Genomic DNA, 17,413 nt, shown 5'->3' on the forward strand with positions numbered 1-17,413 from the left:
AGTGAATGGAAACCACATCTCCTGGAAAAGGGGTGTTTGGTAGGTAAGATGAGAAACCAATCATCTGGCTCAGTACCTGGTGGGGAATGTACAATACCTTCCCCAGATCCCTACTGACAAGGGATACACAATAATCCTACTTGCCCATTTAGAAGTTGAAAGATGCTTCATGAGAAAAACAGGCCTCTGGACTGTCCATAGTTTAGGAGCTGGAGAGATGACTAACCAGTTAAGAATACTAGCTGCTCTTCTAGGGGTCCTGATTTCAATTCCTAGCAACCACAAATGTCTCACAATCATCTATAATAGAATCTGATGCCTTCTTCTACCTTGCAAGCATGCATGCAAGCAAAGTACTCATATACATAAAATAATTGCTTTTTAAAAATAGGAGTTTACAACTATGTCATTGCTTAGAAACCTCAAGACTGCTTGTTTCTGTTTAGATGTGTCAGGATCCCTATTTCCAAAATAAATCAGGTCCTGTACTTTGATACATTTTTGGTGTTTCTCAACTCTCCGTGAGTTTTCCCCTTCTCTTGAAGCCCATTGTACTTGCATCTGTACTCCTTGCTTGTGATTCACGCTGTTCAGTCTTATTTAGTTATATCTGTCTCCTTAGGGGATCACATGTTGAGTGATCCTTTTTGGACTAGCTCATTTTACACTTTATTCTGTGCTTTACCACATTGTTTGCGCTGACCAGTAATAGCCACTGCCTTCTCCAGAGCATTCTAAGGTCCTTCCTTGAATGATATCCTTTGCTTCTCACAGTTACTCAGAGATATGGTTGTAGGTCATTTCAGGTTCACAGAGGAGGAAGTTGAGGGTTTAAGTCAATCGTCCACATCCAAATTCCACAAAGCTAAACAGTTGTGGAGTCTGCTCTCAAATGGATAGAGCTCCTTCCAGAAGTCAAGATCTCAACTACTGTGCTCGTGATTGCTACGAAGGTGGACCATCTTTCCCCCTCTCTGTAGGACTGCAAGTGTGACAGAGCAGGTAACATGACAGCATAGCACTCGAGTGCTCTGCAGAGAATGTGGTGTTCAGAACTTAATGCATCTGCAGAGGTATTTAAATTAACCTGTCATGTTTCCTCCTACATGAGATGAGTATTTGAGTCATCTTTTAGGAGAAGCAGCATGGTACTGTTGCTGAACAGTCTCATGCAGCACTCATTCAGATGGCAGTTCCCAAACGGAATCTGCATCACGACACAAATCAAAGTGTATATAGTGTGCACTGTGAGACAGATGATGTCAAATAGCTGCTAAAAATCACATTCATGGGTTGTAACAAGTCAAGATCATAAACAAACATAGGCAGTGACACTCTAATTATTTTGGTAGTGGGAGCCTATGGGGCTCACCTGGCTGCTTATTCAGCAAGAAAGTTCTCCAAGACACTGGCAAAAATGCTTCCAAGTCAAATGAATGAGAAGCATAAAGAATAGACTAGGGCTAGAAAGCTATCTGTGTGCATACACAAGTGTGTGTGTGTGTGTGTGTGTGTGCAAGTATGTGTGAATGCAAAAATGTATGTATGTGTCTACCACTGCGCATATACAACTTGAGTGTGAAGGTCAGAGCACAACATTGGGTGTCATTCCTCAAGAGTCATTTTTCTTGCTGTTTGAGACAGAGACTCTAATTCAAAGTAGTCTAGGATCTGTCTGTGTACAGTTAGATTTCGAGTGTGTGCCACCAAACCTGTAATTGTAACATGGGTCTTAGGGAAGAAACATTGGTCCTGACGTTTGAAAGATTAACACCTTCCTGACTGATCTATCTACCTAGCCCCAGAAATCAGTAGTTTTCAAATTTCAGGGACCTTGGACTGTGAAAAATGGTTCATATGTTATACCCCCTATGTCTTTCACACACACACACACACACACACACACACACACACACACACACACACACCACGTACACACACTTACAATGATGTTATAAACCAACTGCAAGCTGTACAGATTAGTGAAAAAGCAAAATTAATACACATAATCTTTAGACTATCATTACTCGGTAGTCCAGCACAATATGGAGCATCACCTATCTACTCTGTAATGCATGACTGACCAAAAAGCTGTGACTGAAGTCACTGCCAGCATCTCAAGAGAAAATTCCATCATCATTAGGCCAAGAAAAGATAAAAATCCAAAGTACACCATATAGTATTTTTTTTTTTTTGCCATTAAGAAATTATAAGGGGATCGCATGCTCGTTCAGTCCCAGTAACCGGATTCTCTAAATGTGGCTGACACGGGGACTGTCTGAGAAGCCATTGATAATGGCACTGGGACTTGTTTCCTCTGCATATACTGGATTTTTGGGATCCAGTCTGTTTGGATGCTCACCTTCCTGGACCTGGATGAAGGGGGGAGGAACTTGAATTTTCCACAGGGCAGGAAACCCTGACTGCTCTTAGGACTGGAGAGGGAGGAGGAGAGGGAGTGGGAGGAGTGGGAGGGTAGTGGGAGGAGGGGCAGAAGTAGAAATTTTTATAAATTAATAAAAAAAATTAAGAAGATTTCAAATAAAAAAAATTATAAGGGGATCAAAGAAAGTCAAGTGAAGGACTCTGAGTGATTGTGTACGCATAGATGTGTGTTATATTCTTGTAAATGCCAGCCAACCTTTTGAAAATAAAGTGGGCTAGGCCAAAAGAAGGTCCAATATTCAGCTCTACCAGACTTAGTATTTGCCAATACCATCCTCCATTCTAGACTCTAACTAAGGCCTTCATAAAAGCTTACTTATGTCTACTCATTCATGAGAAACTAAAGTGTATACCTAAGGCTGTGCCAAGATTTGTCTAGTGAACTTATAGTGTGTAAAGAAGGTTCATGAATCTGTGTGCTGTCACAAGCACAGCTAGACTTGATCACATGCGGCAGCATGCATAAGCCCTTCAGACCACAGACGAAACACCAGGGAGAGCTTAGGAAGATGTATAAAAAATAATTACATAGACAATGTCAGTCCCATGCTATTTTCATTTTTTTCTTTCTTCTCAAACCTTCTTATGCCAGAACTGTTGACTTTTACTAGCCTAACCCTATTGGTCTCTTTAGAAGTAGTTATAAAATTAACATACTCTTATCAGGCAAGAAATTCCCTCTTTCCCAAAGAAGAAAGACAGCATCTTTTTTTTTTCTTTTTCTTTGCTTTTACTTTGTGTGGTGTGGTACTGTGTATAAGCTCTTCTGTATGAACATGTATACATGTAGAAGTCAGAATTTAAAGTCAAGTGTCTTCATCTTTATCTCTGATCATTTTACATTTTATTTACATTTTAAAACATTTTTAGCATTTTATTTACTTTTATTTTTAAGTTTATTTACTTACTTATTGAATATATGGAAGCCCAAGGAAGTCAGAGAACAACTTGTAAGAATTGGTTTTCTTCTTCAACTATGAGTCTGAATGTCAGTTGGTGACAAGTGCCTTTACTGGGTGAGACATTTCATCAATCCTCTACCTTATTCTTTGTGTTTTTGAGATACAATCTCTTATTGAATCTGAAATGCATCAGTTTGACTGAGTAGTTAGATCCAGGGTTCCTTCTGCCTCTGCCTCTTTCTCCTCAGTGCTGGGATTACGAATCCATGCCACCTCACCCAAATTGTAACATGCCTGCTGAGAATCTGAGCTCACATCCTCATATTTATGCAGCAAACACTTTACACAGTGTATTACCTCCCCATTTCCATTGAGTTTTCTTCAGTCACACCAAAAGCTACATATGATACATACGTGTAGCTCCAAAAGCTACATATAACACATACGTGTAGCTCCAAAAGCTACAAAGCTATTCAGTTGGACTTATTAGAGTAACCTTTCATTAAATAGAGAATATGTGAATAAAGCTGTAGAATAAGACTTATACCAAGACAGAGAAACATTACCCTAGAAGAGTAATAACAGCTTTCAATGATGTTTTATTCTCCATGCAGAATGTCCCCTTAACATTTTCTTCACATTTGGGACGATATTGTACTTCTAGAGGACAGGGATGATGGTTCAGCAGGTAAAAGTGCTTAATGTGCCAGCCTGATGGCTTGAGTTTGAGTCCTGGAACCCAGGGTGGAACAGGAGAATAACCTCTAAAAGTTGTTCTCAGATTACACACACACACACACACACACACACACACACACACACACACACACACTCACACACGCACACACACGACCAAGAAAGTAAATGAGGGTATGAGAAACCTACACACTTATTTACACATTGTGGAGGAGAAGACAGACTATGCCTAGGAAGCAGGAGCATGGTTGTGAATCAAATGATCACAGTCACGGACATAGAAGAAAGAATGAACCACCTGTGCCCTTAGTATGTCTTCCTGAGTAGTACAAACACACAATTTGATCTTGTAGTTCTAGCTCCTTACTGTGATAAAACACATATTTGATATTCAAAGCCTCCTAGATTTGTAATTTTCTGCAAAAGACACACAAAATTATTGCATTCAAATGATGAAAATATACATGTGTATATTTGTATATATATATATATTTATATAGACTTGTAATTTGTTGAAAAACACACAAAACTGCTTCTTTCAAATGATGAAGATATATATATATATATGTATATCTGTAGATTTGTATATATTCATGTGGATTTGTAATTTGTTGCTTAAGACACACAAAACTACTGCATTCAAATAATAAATATATATTTGGATATATATGGATTGCCTAATTAAATATGTAACAACAGCATTCAGTTCTATTTGCACTTTGCAAATCTTTATAAATATTATCTGAATTAAAAGCCCTCTTAGTACAATTATCAGTAGACATTACAAAATAAATAAGTTTAACAGAATGCAAGAGGCAGGGGTTTGATAATTATGTAGCCAAGGAAATGGCAGGATGTTGTTAAAAACATATTGTTTTCTCCACTTTTTTCAAAACATGGAGAGGAAGTTTTCCTTGGGCACATATCGATTAGATCCTACAAGTCTGTAAGTCAGTTATTGTTCTGAAAAATTGTTGAATTATCAATTAGATATTAAGAGATGTTTGAAAGATATGAGAAATGTAAGAACTTCAAATGTGTTAATCTATTCATGCTTTTAACAAATGTCATGGAGCCGTCTAGTGTCTAAAACACACCTTTTGGATCAGAAATCACAAGTTTCTGTCTTTATAATGTATTAGGCTTCCCTGGGTGAAAAGGTAAAGTATGTGCAACTTTAGAACTAACTACATCAACTGATATCAGCTAGCAGGAAGTAATATAGAAAGTAACATTGGGTATGCTCCTGAGCATGTGTGTTGTGGAAGGAAGAGACAGTGGTGATCAGAGAGAAACATTTTAATTGAAATTTGAATAATTAGAAGAATGTAGCCACATGTTGAGCTGATGACAAGATATCCAGGCAATAAGGACAACAAATGCATAACCTAAAAATCAACACCAAGAGACAAATTGATTAAATTTGACTATTGAAGATGGGGCAGCACAGGTGCATCCCAGTGGCTTGGAGGCATCGTACCCAGATAGACACTTGAAGCTTTGTGTGACTTGGAATGTGGAGCTTGAGTAAAAGTATAGTTGCCATTAGTATTCCCTCTGTCTGCTCCAAGTTTCCAAGTTCCTTAACTCATTTCTGGTGTCTCTCACAGTGTTCCCATATACACCTCTAAGTAAGCTCATTGTCACTGGATGCAAAAGCCTGTGAGCAAATACGTGACATTGAAAATTAACTGCTGTCACTGACTACCACTTTGCTGACTGACTTGGAATTGCAAATTCCATGGTTTTTAATCAAAACCCTGATCTAAATATTGTGTAGGTGTTTCCAAATATATTTGTGTTTTCTACTACAATTATTTTCATCTGTTGGAAGAGAGGAAGCATTTGTCCTTTGGACACAAAGGATATCATATCTGAGACCAGATTCAAAAAAAATACTCACTAAGCTTTGTGAAAGATCCACAGAGATTTACTACTAAGGCTTCAAAGCTTACATTCAAAGTTATCACATATGGCTGTTGGAAACATGAATTAGTAACAAAATGTGAGAAACAATCGGCTGTCCCTAATTGTAAGGATGTCAAATTCAACATAGATTCAATTCTCATGGAATCTATGTTTTTGCATCCTTGAAGGGAAAATAATGGAAAAACAGCTTTAATGTTCTTTCAGCATCTAACATTTCAGGAAAATATTATGCATTCTGCCCAAACTCTGAACCGACTCGTTTCCTTTTCACTTTGTGCAGCCTATACCTGTGCTGTCCCCACCCATTTTTATTATAACGGACTGTTACTATTTGGAGGGCTTCTTTGAAATGAATAAAGTCAATTCAAATCACAAGGTTAGCATCTTCAAAATTTCCATCCCTAGAGTAAATTGAATGCATGGTTTTTATGCACCAGACACATTTCCCTTCTCATATTTAGAAAGCCTTTTTCTGTTTTGTGGTTTCTTGAGCATTTTAAAAAACATTCATTCAAAGTGGGGCTGTCTGGCTTGTCTCGTATTTCCCAGAATATACAGTTATTCTGGAAGGCTCTGATTTCATTTGTGGGGATTTCCAGATCTCCTCAGCAGAACTCAATAATGCTTTTGCCTGAGAGAATATTTTAGAGTACAGATATAAAGACCAATGTGTTTCATCAAGATTCATTGCTTTCATATTATTTTCCATTTGGGAACAATATCATAAACCTCATAGGTAAATATTCAATCATATAGTATACTTTTACTCCTCTTCTGTGAGCACTAAAGACAACTAATTAATTGTCATGAATTTTGTATTAAAGGATGATGGTAGAATTCTGAACCTGCCCAAAGCATGAGATCTCCTTTTATTATCCATTTAATTTGTTATTTTGAATAGACTTTTATTATTATAAAATATTGTTTCAAATGCTTAATTATTTTACAACTGGGGAGAATAAAAACAAAGAAATTCATCTTAAGTGACTTTTAAGTTCTTACCTCAAATTCAGACTTTATGGCAAACCTACTAGACAACATTTTTTAGAATCCTCATAACACTATACAACTAACCCCTTCCCAGAGATGAAGAATACATAGTTTAGAAACATAGTGTGATTGTGGTCACATAACTAGTGACTGATCGAGTGGGGATATTGGACAGTAAAATTCACATATTAACATCACAGTGCTATAAAGAGACACTGACTGCCTTAACACTTTTGTTCATTACAGACAAAAGAGGTGGAAATGGTGAAGTTGGAAATTGTGATGCTGGAGATGGTATTAATTTCAGAATAAACACTAAAGGAGGAAATTTGTTAATTTACAGGATTTGGCAATATTTTCAATTTATAATAATAGCTGTTGTCCCCATGTGGTTTTCTGTCACAATCCTCTCCTCAGAGCTCATTTCATCTCTCACTCAAGAATACTTCTGCCTTAGGACTTGGCTCTGTAACTCTGGATACTTATTACAGAAGAAAAGTAGGCAATGAAAAATAATTGTGCTAAGAAATTCTAGAAGTCTAATTATATGTTAAAGTGTATATCTGGTTATGCTATTTAATTATTTAACTTAAGTAAAATGAAGAAAGTTTTGGAAAGGAATCATGAGAATTTCCCAGGAGTTATGAAGAAAATTCAACTGGAAACCTTTGGAAATTTGAAAACAAGACAACAACACCAGAATTTACCAACTCCATTCTTTTCTGTTGTTGTTATGCTGTGTATATTTTCTTTTTTGTTCTTTTTATTGAGTTATATATTTTTATCTGCTCCCCTCCCTATTTTTCCCCTCCCCTTCTACTTCTCCCATGGTTTTCATGTTCCTAATTTACTCAGTAGATCTTGTCTTTTTCTGCTTCCTATGTACATTAGATCCATGTATGCCTCTTCAGGTCCTCTTTGTTATCTGGTATTGTCAATTATAGGCTGGTTTTTGTTATTGTTGTTTTATGTCTAAAGCCACATATGCATGAGTACATATGATACTTGTCTTTCTGGGTCTGGATTTCCTTACTCAATATGATGTTTTCTAGATCCATCCACTTGCCCACAAATTTCAAGATGTCATTATTTTTTTCTGCTGTGTAATACTCTATTGTGTAAATGTACTTCATTTTTCTTATCCATTATTCGGTCGAGGGGCATTTAGGTTGTTTCTAGGTTCGAGCTATAAAAACAATGCCGCTGTGAACATATTGAGCACATGTCCTTGTGATATGATTGAGCATCCTTTGGGTATACACCCAAAAGTGGTACTGCTGGGTTTTAAGGTAAGTTGTTTTCTAATTTCCTGATAAATCGCCACACTGAAATCCAAAGAGGTTGTACCAGTTTCACTCTTACCAGCAATGGAGTTCACTTTACCCCACATCCTCTCTAGCATAAGTTGTCATCAGTGTTTTTGATCTTGGCCATTCTAATACATGTAAGATGAAATCCCAGAGTTGTTTTCATTTGCATTTCTTTGATGACTAAGGACATTGAGCATTTCCTTAAGTGTCTTTCAGCCATTTTAGATTAATATTTTGAGAGTTCTCTGTTTAGATCTCTATCCCATTTTTTATTGGATTATTTGTTCTTTTGCTGACTAATTTCTTGGGTTCTTTGCGTATTTTGGAGATCAATCTTCTATCCAATGTGGGGTTGGTGAGGATCTTTTTCCATTCTGTAGGCTGCCCATCTGTGATGATGGAAAGTATGGCTGGGTATAATAGTCTGGACTGACATCCATGGTCTCTTAATGTCTGCATAAGGCTTGACCAGAACCTTCTGACTTTTATTGTTTCCAATGAGAATTCAGATGTAATTCTGATAGGTCTGCCTTTGTATGTTACTTGGCTTTTTTTCTTTGTAATTCTTAGTATTCTTCATTTTTCTTTCTGTCCGGGACCTGGAGAAAAACAGGCACAGGTCCCAGATGCTCTCTCTGTGGTTCTCACACAGCATAGCTGAGCTTGGATTTGTCATTCCTGTTTTGTGAGTTTTCCCCTTATAATAAATAAAAATATAATTGCTTTATCTTTTAGCTAGCCTGACTATTTCTCAAATTGAGCTAACTTCTACAGTTGGTGCCTAATTCTGGGACTCAGGTCTCCAGCAGGTCTAGCAGTCACCATCAGGCTCCACGCCATTCAATTGGGTATAAAATTCCCGCACAGTGGCCCTGAGTAGTCATTAGCTGTGGTCCTTCATATTTTCTCATTAAACATCTCAGACAGAAAGCCTTGGCCACCCATGACTATACAGCTGGCTTCTGGGTCCAGTATGGGATGCTGGTTTCCCTTCTTTATTGCTCTCTTTGTGCTTGTGTGGCTGTGAACCAGTCACGGAATTTCACAGAGTGCACAGTCTGTGATTTTCACTAAATAACTGTTTTTAATCTAAGCATGTCTTTCAGAATTTAACGCTAAAATCAGATTCAAACCGACAAAGCAGCTACAAATGCTCCGTAACACCTACTGGCAGGTAACAGTTATTGCACCTACTGCAGCTTAAACTCAACCACAGGTAAGATTATATAATTTAAAATATAGATTATAAAATTATAATTAAAAAGTGCAAGATAATGGACCATTTAACAATCCTGGTGTTTAGTAGCCTGTTTAATTAAACATGTATGGTGTTATGCAAGGTTTATATAATTTCCCTTCTAATCTATCTTTTGATTCTGGGGATCATCTTTGTCTTTCATATTTTTCCTTTAGGAATATGATTTGATAATAGTGCCAAGAATGAGTTGCTTTTAAAAATGATACAGTCTTTACAGACTGATAATGACCAACTAAAAAAAAAAATTGGCACTCTGGAGAAGGATACAACCAATTTGACAAACAAAACCCATTTAATAACAGTGGGTGCTAAGACATTATCTGAGAGAATTCATACTTTTAAATGTATTAATCAAACTCTGTCAAAGGGTAATGATTGACTGAAAGAATGCCTCTCCAGGAAGGTAATATGCATGTTATAAAAATTATGTCCAAGGATGAGACATTGTCTTTACTGGACAGACTTATCTATGAAATAAGGACCATTGAGAAAAAGGAATTTGACTGATGAGTACAGGTGATCAAAACATATACATTTTAAAAGACATATATATGAATGGCTCTGTACTTCTCTAAATCCAAGTGTGTTCTGAAAAGGAACATTCAGAGTTTCTGTCTCATGGCAGGAACCATTTGTTATGAGACAGAAGGAAGACTTTAGGAAAAATTTTCCTTTTTCCATTCCTATTGTGTCTATATCATATTCTTCATTAAATTTATGTCTATATGAATAATGTTTAACTTTTCCAGGATGAACAATTGAGTTTCCTACAGCTCCTTTTCCTGAAGTAATTATTGAAGTTTCCAGGAAAGAGATGGAGCCCCACAGCAGTAACTCCACCTGGTTGAGATGACACTGTGATGCTGATAGTGCTACTTTAAGTCTAGATTTTTGGGTACCACCTGCTAAAATAATGCACCTTCTCATGATATTCTGGCTAGAACTCCAAATAATAATTTTAGAAGAAACCCCATCAACTTCTCAGAAATTGTTTGCAGCTATAGAAATCTTGAAACTTAACCATCACTTTACTTTTGTAGGAGCCCATTAAGAGAACATTGCCCCCATGACAGAGGAAAGTAATTTTAGATGACGTCTCCTCTCCCAAAAAGTTTTTACTCAGCCTTGGGAACACCATTTAGGGATTGTTGATTATTACTTATATCAGGTAGAGGTGGAAACTATATAGGTTAAGAGATTTTTGTAAAAAGGGATAATCATAGTGGGTAAGAGAGTGAATACTTGAGAGCTATTATTTATGGATAATTTATATCGGTATAGGTTTTTATATATTGATAAAAGTTAAAATTATATTTGCTATTCCTGTTTACAATATTTGTCCACCTATGCAAAGTTCTTCTGTCAGATTGTATACATACATGCTTCTACCTCTCTTTAGGACATTTTGTATATTGATACAACTTTTAGGATATATTTTCACATTGCATTATATATTTTTCTTACCTCTAATCAAGATACTTATACATTGTTTGAATTTTGAGGTCATTGTCCTCATTTGTTGCACATTTGTTTACAGATTATTTAATATTCTGACATGATTTTTGTCCTTAAGTTATATAGGTATTAAATATTATAGGTCAATATTTGTTCATGTTTGTTATACATATAGTCAGATCAGTTAGGTTCTTTAGATACACAGAGATTATACTCTGACTAGATAAGTAATCTTCAACCACTTCAAGGATCTGTAGAATATGACATTTAAATAACTTCGGGTCCTTTTGACATGAGACATGGTTGTTCCTAACAGCACAAATTTATCCCTGAGAGAATGTTGAACACCAAAGATACTCCACTGAGAGTTTGTTTTCTTCTTGGCACAATTGGCCTTTGTGCAAGAAACTGTCCATGCCTCAACCACTGACAAAGTACATAGTATCTGGACTGGATAAACAGGACACAAGAAAAGAACTGACAAACCTTGCCAAGACAGGGTAAGACGGTTCTGAAAAATTCCTTGCCTCTGAAAATCGTCTGTCAGTTGCACTAGGCCTTAGCCAAAGTTGGTTGCTTCAACGTTGCAAATGAGGCTTTGGTTGATTGCTCAGGTAGCTAATTGTCTCCATCATATACTTCTTGCTTTAGAAGTTGCTTGATTGCACTTCCTGCCTACTCAAGTAATATTATCTCCCTTCTCAGGCCTTTGATGGTGTTGAAGATTAGATAGTCATGGTTACCTTCCTCTTACGATTTAGCCAAACCTATTTCTGATGCAAGACTTTCACTCTTTAGAATAAAATGTTTATTAAAACATTTATCATATGTTCCTTGCTTAATATTGTTTATGTTATTTGTAATTTTATACTTGATATCTGTTTTGTATATAGTTTTGTATTGAGTTTGGATTGCTCTTGTTTAGACAAAGGGGGGAGGTGATGGGGAAGCTTTGTTAAACAATTATCTTCAAGAGGTGGGAACAAATTATGGTGTGGCTTTCTGTGACTCAGAAAAAGATGCACACATGGCCCAGGTGCTTTCTCTCTCTCTCTCTCTCTCTCTCTCTCTCTCTGTGTGTGTGTGTGTGTGTGTGTGTGTGTGTGTGGTTCCCATGAAGCACAACCGAGCTTGGACTTCTCATTCCTGTTTTGTGAGTTTTTCCCTTATAATAAATAAAAATATAATTATTTTATCTTTTAGCTAGCCTGGTTATTTCCTGAATTGAGCTAACTTCTACAGAGGCTGTTCCCACTGAGGTAGCTGCCTTGGACCTGCTCTGGAAGAGGTTGTTAGATCAGGCCTGTTCAGTTAGAGGCTGCTGGCTCAGGCCTGCTCCAGTTGAAATCTCTGTCTCAAACCTGTTCTTGTAGAGGCCACTGGCTCAGGCCTATTCTCCAGATGTCCCTGACTGGAACCTGCTCCTTCAGAGGTCCCTGATTTGCATTCAGTCCTGCAGAGGTCTCTGATGTTGACTTGCTCCCTTGGTGGTCACTACCTTATACCTGCTCCTGTGGAGGTTGCTGTCTTAGGCCTCCTCCAGCTGAGGTCTGCTCTGGTAGAGGTCACTGGGTCAAGCCTGTTCCCCGAGATGTCTCTGGCTTACACCCGGCTCCTGTGGAGGTCCATGGCTCATGCCTCATCCTTAGAGGTCTCTAGCTCAGTCCTGCTTTCTCAGTCGTCACTCCCTTGTGCCAGTTCCTGTGGAGGTCACTGCCAACTTTATTCTTAAATTCTTCCAGTCAACATCAATGCCCTCACAATGTATACATGATTAAATAATGCTCACATTTTGATTAAAGAAGTGACATATATGGCCCAAGAAGCCTGTCAAAAGACTGGTTGACTTTCAATATTCTCAAAGAATGTTAAAAGAATTTCAACAAGGACCACTGATACAATTTGGGTGATGAAGTCTCCAAAATGTAGAAAACCACCCTCCTTATGTGCTCATCAGGATCAGGGGGCAACAGCTTCCAACTATTTACAATATCATGAGGATATACTGTAATAGTGTTCTGTGAGGCTTTGCCATATTTATTAGTAAATTCGGCATATAGAATGTCTTTTTTCTTGCTCTCCAACTTGCTAAATGCTCATTGGAATGAGACTTTACTGTACGAAAAAATCATTTGAAGTCAATAACATGCATTTAAAAATAATAGTTGTATAACATAGTGTTTGTCATAATGACAAATATTTCTAACAAAATATGGTTAAGAGTAAACTAGTGAAGCTACTGATTATCAATAAATCCCTTGTTGGATTTTATAATTCAGGGAATCTAAATCTCAGGCATCTAATATAAATGTTAAATGCCCTTAAATTCTCAACAAGTATAGCCAAATATTTGAGTGAATATTTGCATATGACATATTATCTTTAGTTTTTATTCATACAATATGTTAGAGATCACAATTAATCTATAGTGTAATTCATTTCCACAAAAGTAAAATTTTGTGGGTAATATAAAATATTATATTAAAGACAATCTCTGATTTTAAGATGTACATTGTCTCATGTTCTCATCCAGGAAGTAAATACTCATGGGATGATACTACAGAGAATATGGCAGTGTCATTTTTAATAAATTTATAGATTTTTGTTTGCATATACACGAGTAACTGGTATAAGAGAAGTGCTTCTGCTTGTAACAAAAAGAAATATTGATTATCAAAACAACTATTATTCTGAAGACAATATATCTGAACACAGGAAAATGTAAAACAACTGAATAATAAAAAGGAAAAATTTCATAGTGATGAATTTACTTATGGAACTGCCATTATTCAGAGAATGTTTAGTGATTCTAATTATGAGAAGAAAGAGATCATGGATCAAGAAGTAAGAACCCAGATGGCCAATGCTGATAGAAATGATAGAGTTTTGGCAGGTATTATTTCACTAAAGGATGTATTTAATATCCCGAGGAGAGCTCAATCTAACAGAAATTAATTAGAAAAAAGAATAATGATGAATTTCTTATCTGTAAAATATTAGGTGCCACAGAATACAAATGGCACTTGGCCAACAGTCCTAAAAATTCAAAACTTAAATAAAAGATATTCAGTCTTATTCAAGCTTAAATATAGATTTTATTTCATGTCATCCATGTGTTAATTAACATGGTTAATCAATCACCATTTCTGTTTGTAGGGATGAGTGAATCTATTCTATACTATACTCTGGTATGTGTTAATTCATTGCTATATAGCTTTGTTTGATCGAATAACTTATCCTTGAAGAATAAAATTTAACAACTTCATGTTTTATAACAAATTTAAACACAAAATAAAATAGTTCCAGAGAACCAGAGAGTCCATCTAAGCATGCATATGCACAAACACACATACATACACACCCAAGTTCCAGAATGAAGTACAGAAAAATGGTTTCCAAGTACTGTTTGAAAGGGTAATAGACAAGAATTTTCAAAATTGAAGATATATATTAATATTAAAATTAAGAAGTTAGCAAAGACCAAAATGGATAAAAGTAAAAGGATGAAATAAAAACCAAACAAAAAGTAACTATAGGCATATTTTCTTTACTGAAAATTTATACAATGTGTTCTGATCACAGTTTCTCCTCCCCAATCTCCTCCCACATATCTCTCTTCAACTTCATGCCTTCTTTCTCTCTCTTTTTAGAAAACAAACACAAAATCAGAAAATATAATATACAGGCAAAAGATCAGTGATATAAAAAAATGGCACACACACCACAAAGCAATATGAGAACAAAAAACAAAACAAAACAAAAAAACAACAAAAAAAAACCACTGAGTTAATTTTCTGTTGGCCATATACTGTTGGGCATGAGGCCTACTCTTAAGTGTAGTTTAAATACCAAGTGAGATTTGATGGAAGAAAATTGATTCTTCTTTTCCCCTTGCATGTGGCTGTTAGTTGGAGACAGTTTCTTCATCATGGATAGGCAAATGTGTTCACTCACTGCTCTCAGCACTAGGACTATCATGCGTCTTGAACATGTGCAGACCCTGCACAGACTGCCAGAGTCCTGGTGAGTTGGGAAGTTTATACGCGATATATTCCTGCTGTGTCTTGAAGACAATGTCTCCTTGGTGTCATTCATCCTCTGCACCTCCTCTGCTGCATAGCTCCCTTATCCCTGAGTAGAGGGATCTGGTGAAGACAAGTCGTTGAGGAATGAGTGTTCTAAATTCATTCAGTCTCTAAACTTTGTCTAGTTTAAGTACCTGTATTTCTTCCCATGTACCACAAGAGGAAGGTTTTTTTATTTTTCTTTTTTTTTGTTTGTCAGATTTTTATTTTTTTTAATATGTTAAACTTATTTTACACACCAACCACACTTCCCCCTCCCTTCTCTCTTTCCACTCCCTCCACCTCATCCCAATCCAGCCCCCATCCATTCCACAGAAAGGATAAGGCCTTTCATGAGGAGTCAACAAAACCTGGTGTATTAAATTGGGGATAGAACAAGAATCTCCACTGTGCATTAAGACTGATCAAGGCATCCCACCATAGGGAATGCATTCCAGGAAAGTCAGCTCATGCACCAGGGATGGATCCTAGTCTCACTGCCAAAATCCACAACTATAACCCACATGCAGAAGGCCTAGTTTTGTCCGATGGAGGCTCCCCAACTGTCAGTACAGTTTGTGAGTTCCCATGAGTTGGGTTTAGTGTTATCTGTGGATTTCCCCATCATGATCTTGACCCTATTTGTTCATATAATTCCTCTTCTTTCTCTTTGACTAAATGCCTAGAGCTTGTCTGGTGCTTGGCTGTGGTTCTATGCACCTGCTTCCATCAGGTCCTGGATGAAGGTTCTATGACAACAGGGTACTTACCAATCTGATTACAGGCCAGGTCAGTTCAGGCACCTTCTCCACTAGTTGGGGTCATCTTTGATATTGGCTGAGTGATACACTGATCTATGAGTTTGGCAGAATGTTACTAGTAGTCACTTATTGCTACTCCTTTAACAGAATAATTGTATTTGTTTTTTCCTAGGTCAGTTGCCTGTCTAATCCTAGGTTCTTGAGTACCCTAGTAGTGTCAGGCAGGACTTCCATCACATAAGTTGGTCTTAAATCCAATCAGGTAGGCGGTGGTTATTTCCACTATGTTTGTGCCATTATTACACCAGCATATCAAGCAGGCAAGTAACCACTGTAAATCACATGGTTAGTAGTTGAGTTGATGGTTACCATTCTATTTAGACAACATGCAGAGTAACATCTAGTACCCTGAACTTTAATCAATATAGATTAAGGCTCTACTTAGGCAACAGATTGACTCTTCAGTGTTGTATTCATCAATAAAGCCTTATCATTAGTTTGTGAAGAGCAACTAATATCCCTAGCAATAGCCTGAGTAGTTTGGGATTGACATTGGGCCCCTTTGGTGAACAGCTCAATTAGATATAATCCATTCCTGGCATTGGAAGTTTCACTCAGTATCAAAAGTGGTCAAGTTGGAGCATTGTCCTCCCCATTATTTGGTGCTTCCAATTTAAATTTCTTTAATATATTTTAAAAAACTTCTGCAGTAGTAAGTTTCCATATGACCATCCAAGTGGCCCTTAATGTTAGTTGTCCATCCCTTTATTCCCTCCCTTATACTCCTCTTCCCTTCTCTCTCCATTTAATTCTCCTGTTCCAATCTGCCCCTAGTCTTTCCATACATATATATTCTATTTCCCCTTCCTTGGAAGAACCCCCTACTACTTTATAACTTTATAATCTCTGTGATTATATGGATAGAGCATGTCTATTGAAGACTTAAAAACTAGTAATCCATGTATGAAAGAATACATAGCATATTTGTTTTTTTGGGGGGGTTCTATGTTTTCTTTCTTAAAATGATGTTTTCTAGGTCATCCATTTCCCTGAAAATTTCATGATTTCATTTTTTTCTAAATTGATTACTATTCTAGTATTGAAATTTACCATACTTTCATTATCAATTTTTCTGTTGATGGACATATAGGCTCTTTCTAATTTCTGTCTTTTATGAATATAGCATTAATGAAAGAAGTTGAATAAGTATTTTTGTAGTAGGGTACAGGGACTTTTGGATATATACCCAAGAAGAGTTTAGCTGCATCTTGAGTTAGAAATAATCCTAGCTTCCCAAGGAACCATTACACTGCCTTCCACAGTGACCATACAATGTTACACTCCTACCAGCAATGGAAAATTGTTCATCTTTCCCCATATCCTTAATATCATGAGTTATCATTTGTTTTATTAATATGGGTCATTCTGACTGGTGTAAGTTGAAATACCAAAGTGGTTTTGATTTACATTTCCCTGAAGATTAAGAATATTGAACATTAATTGTTCCTAAGCAATTTCAGTTTAATCTTTTGAACTGTCTTGTTCTGTATCCCATTTATTACTTACTTGGATTATTTTTTTTCTTGGATGTCCTGCTTTATAT

The sequence above is a fragment of the Myodes glareolus genome, chromosome 10, assembly GCF_982192425.1.
Source record: "Myodes glareolus chromosome 10, mMyoGla1.1, whole genome shotgun sequence".
NCBI lineage: Eukaryota > Metazoa > Chordata > Mammalia > Rodentia > Cricetidae > Myodes > Myodes glareolus.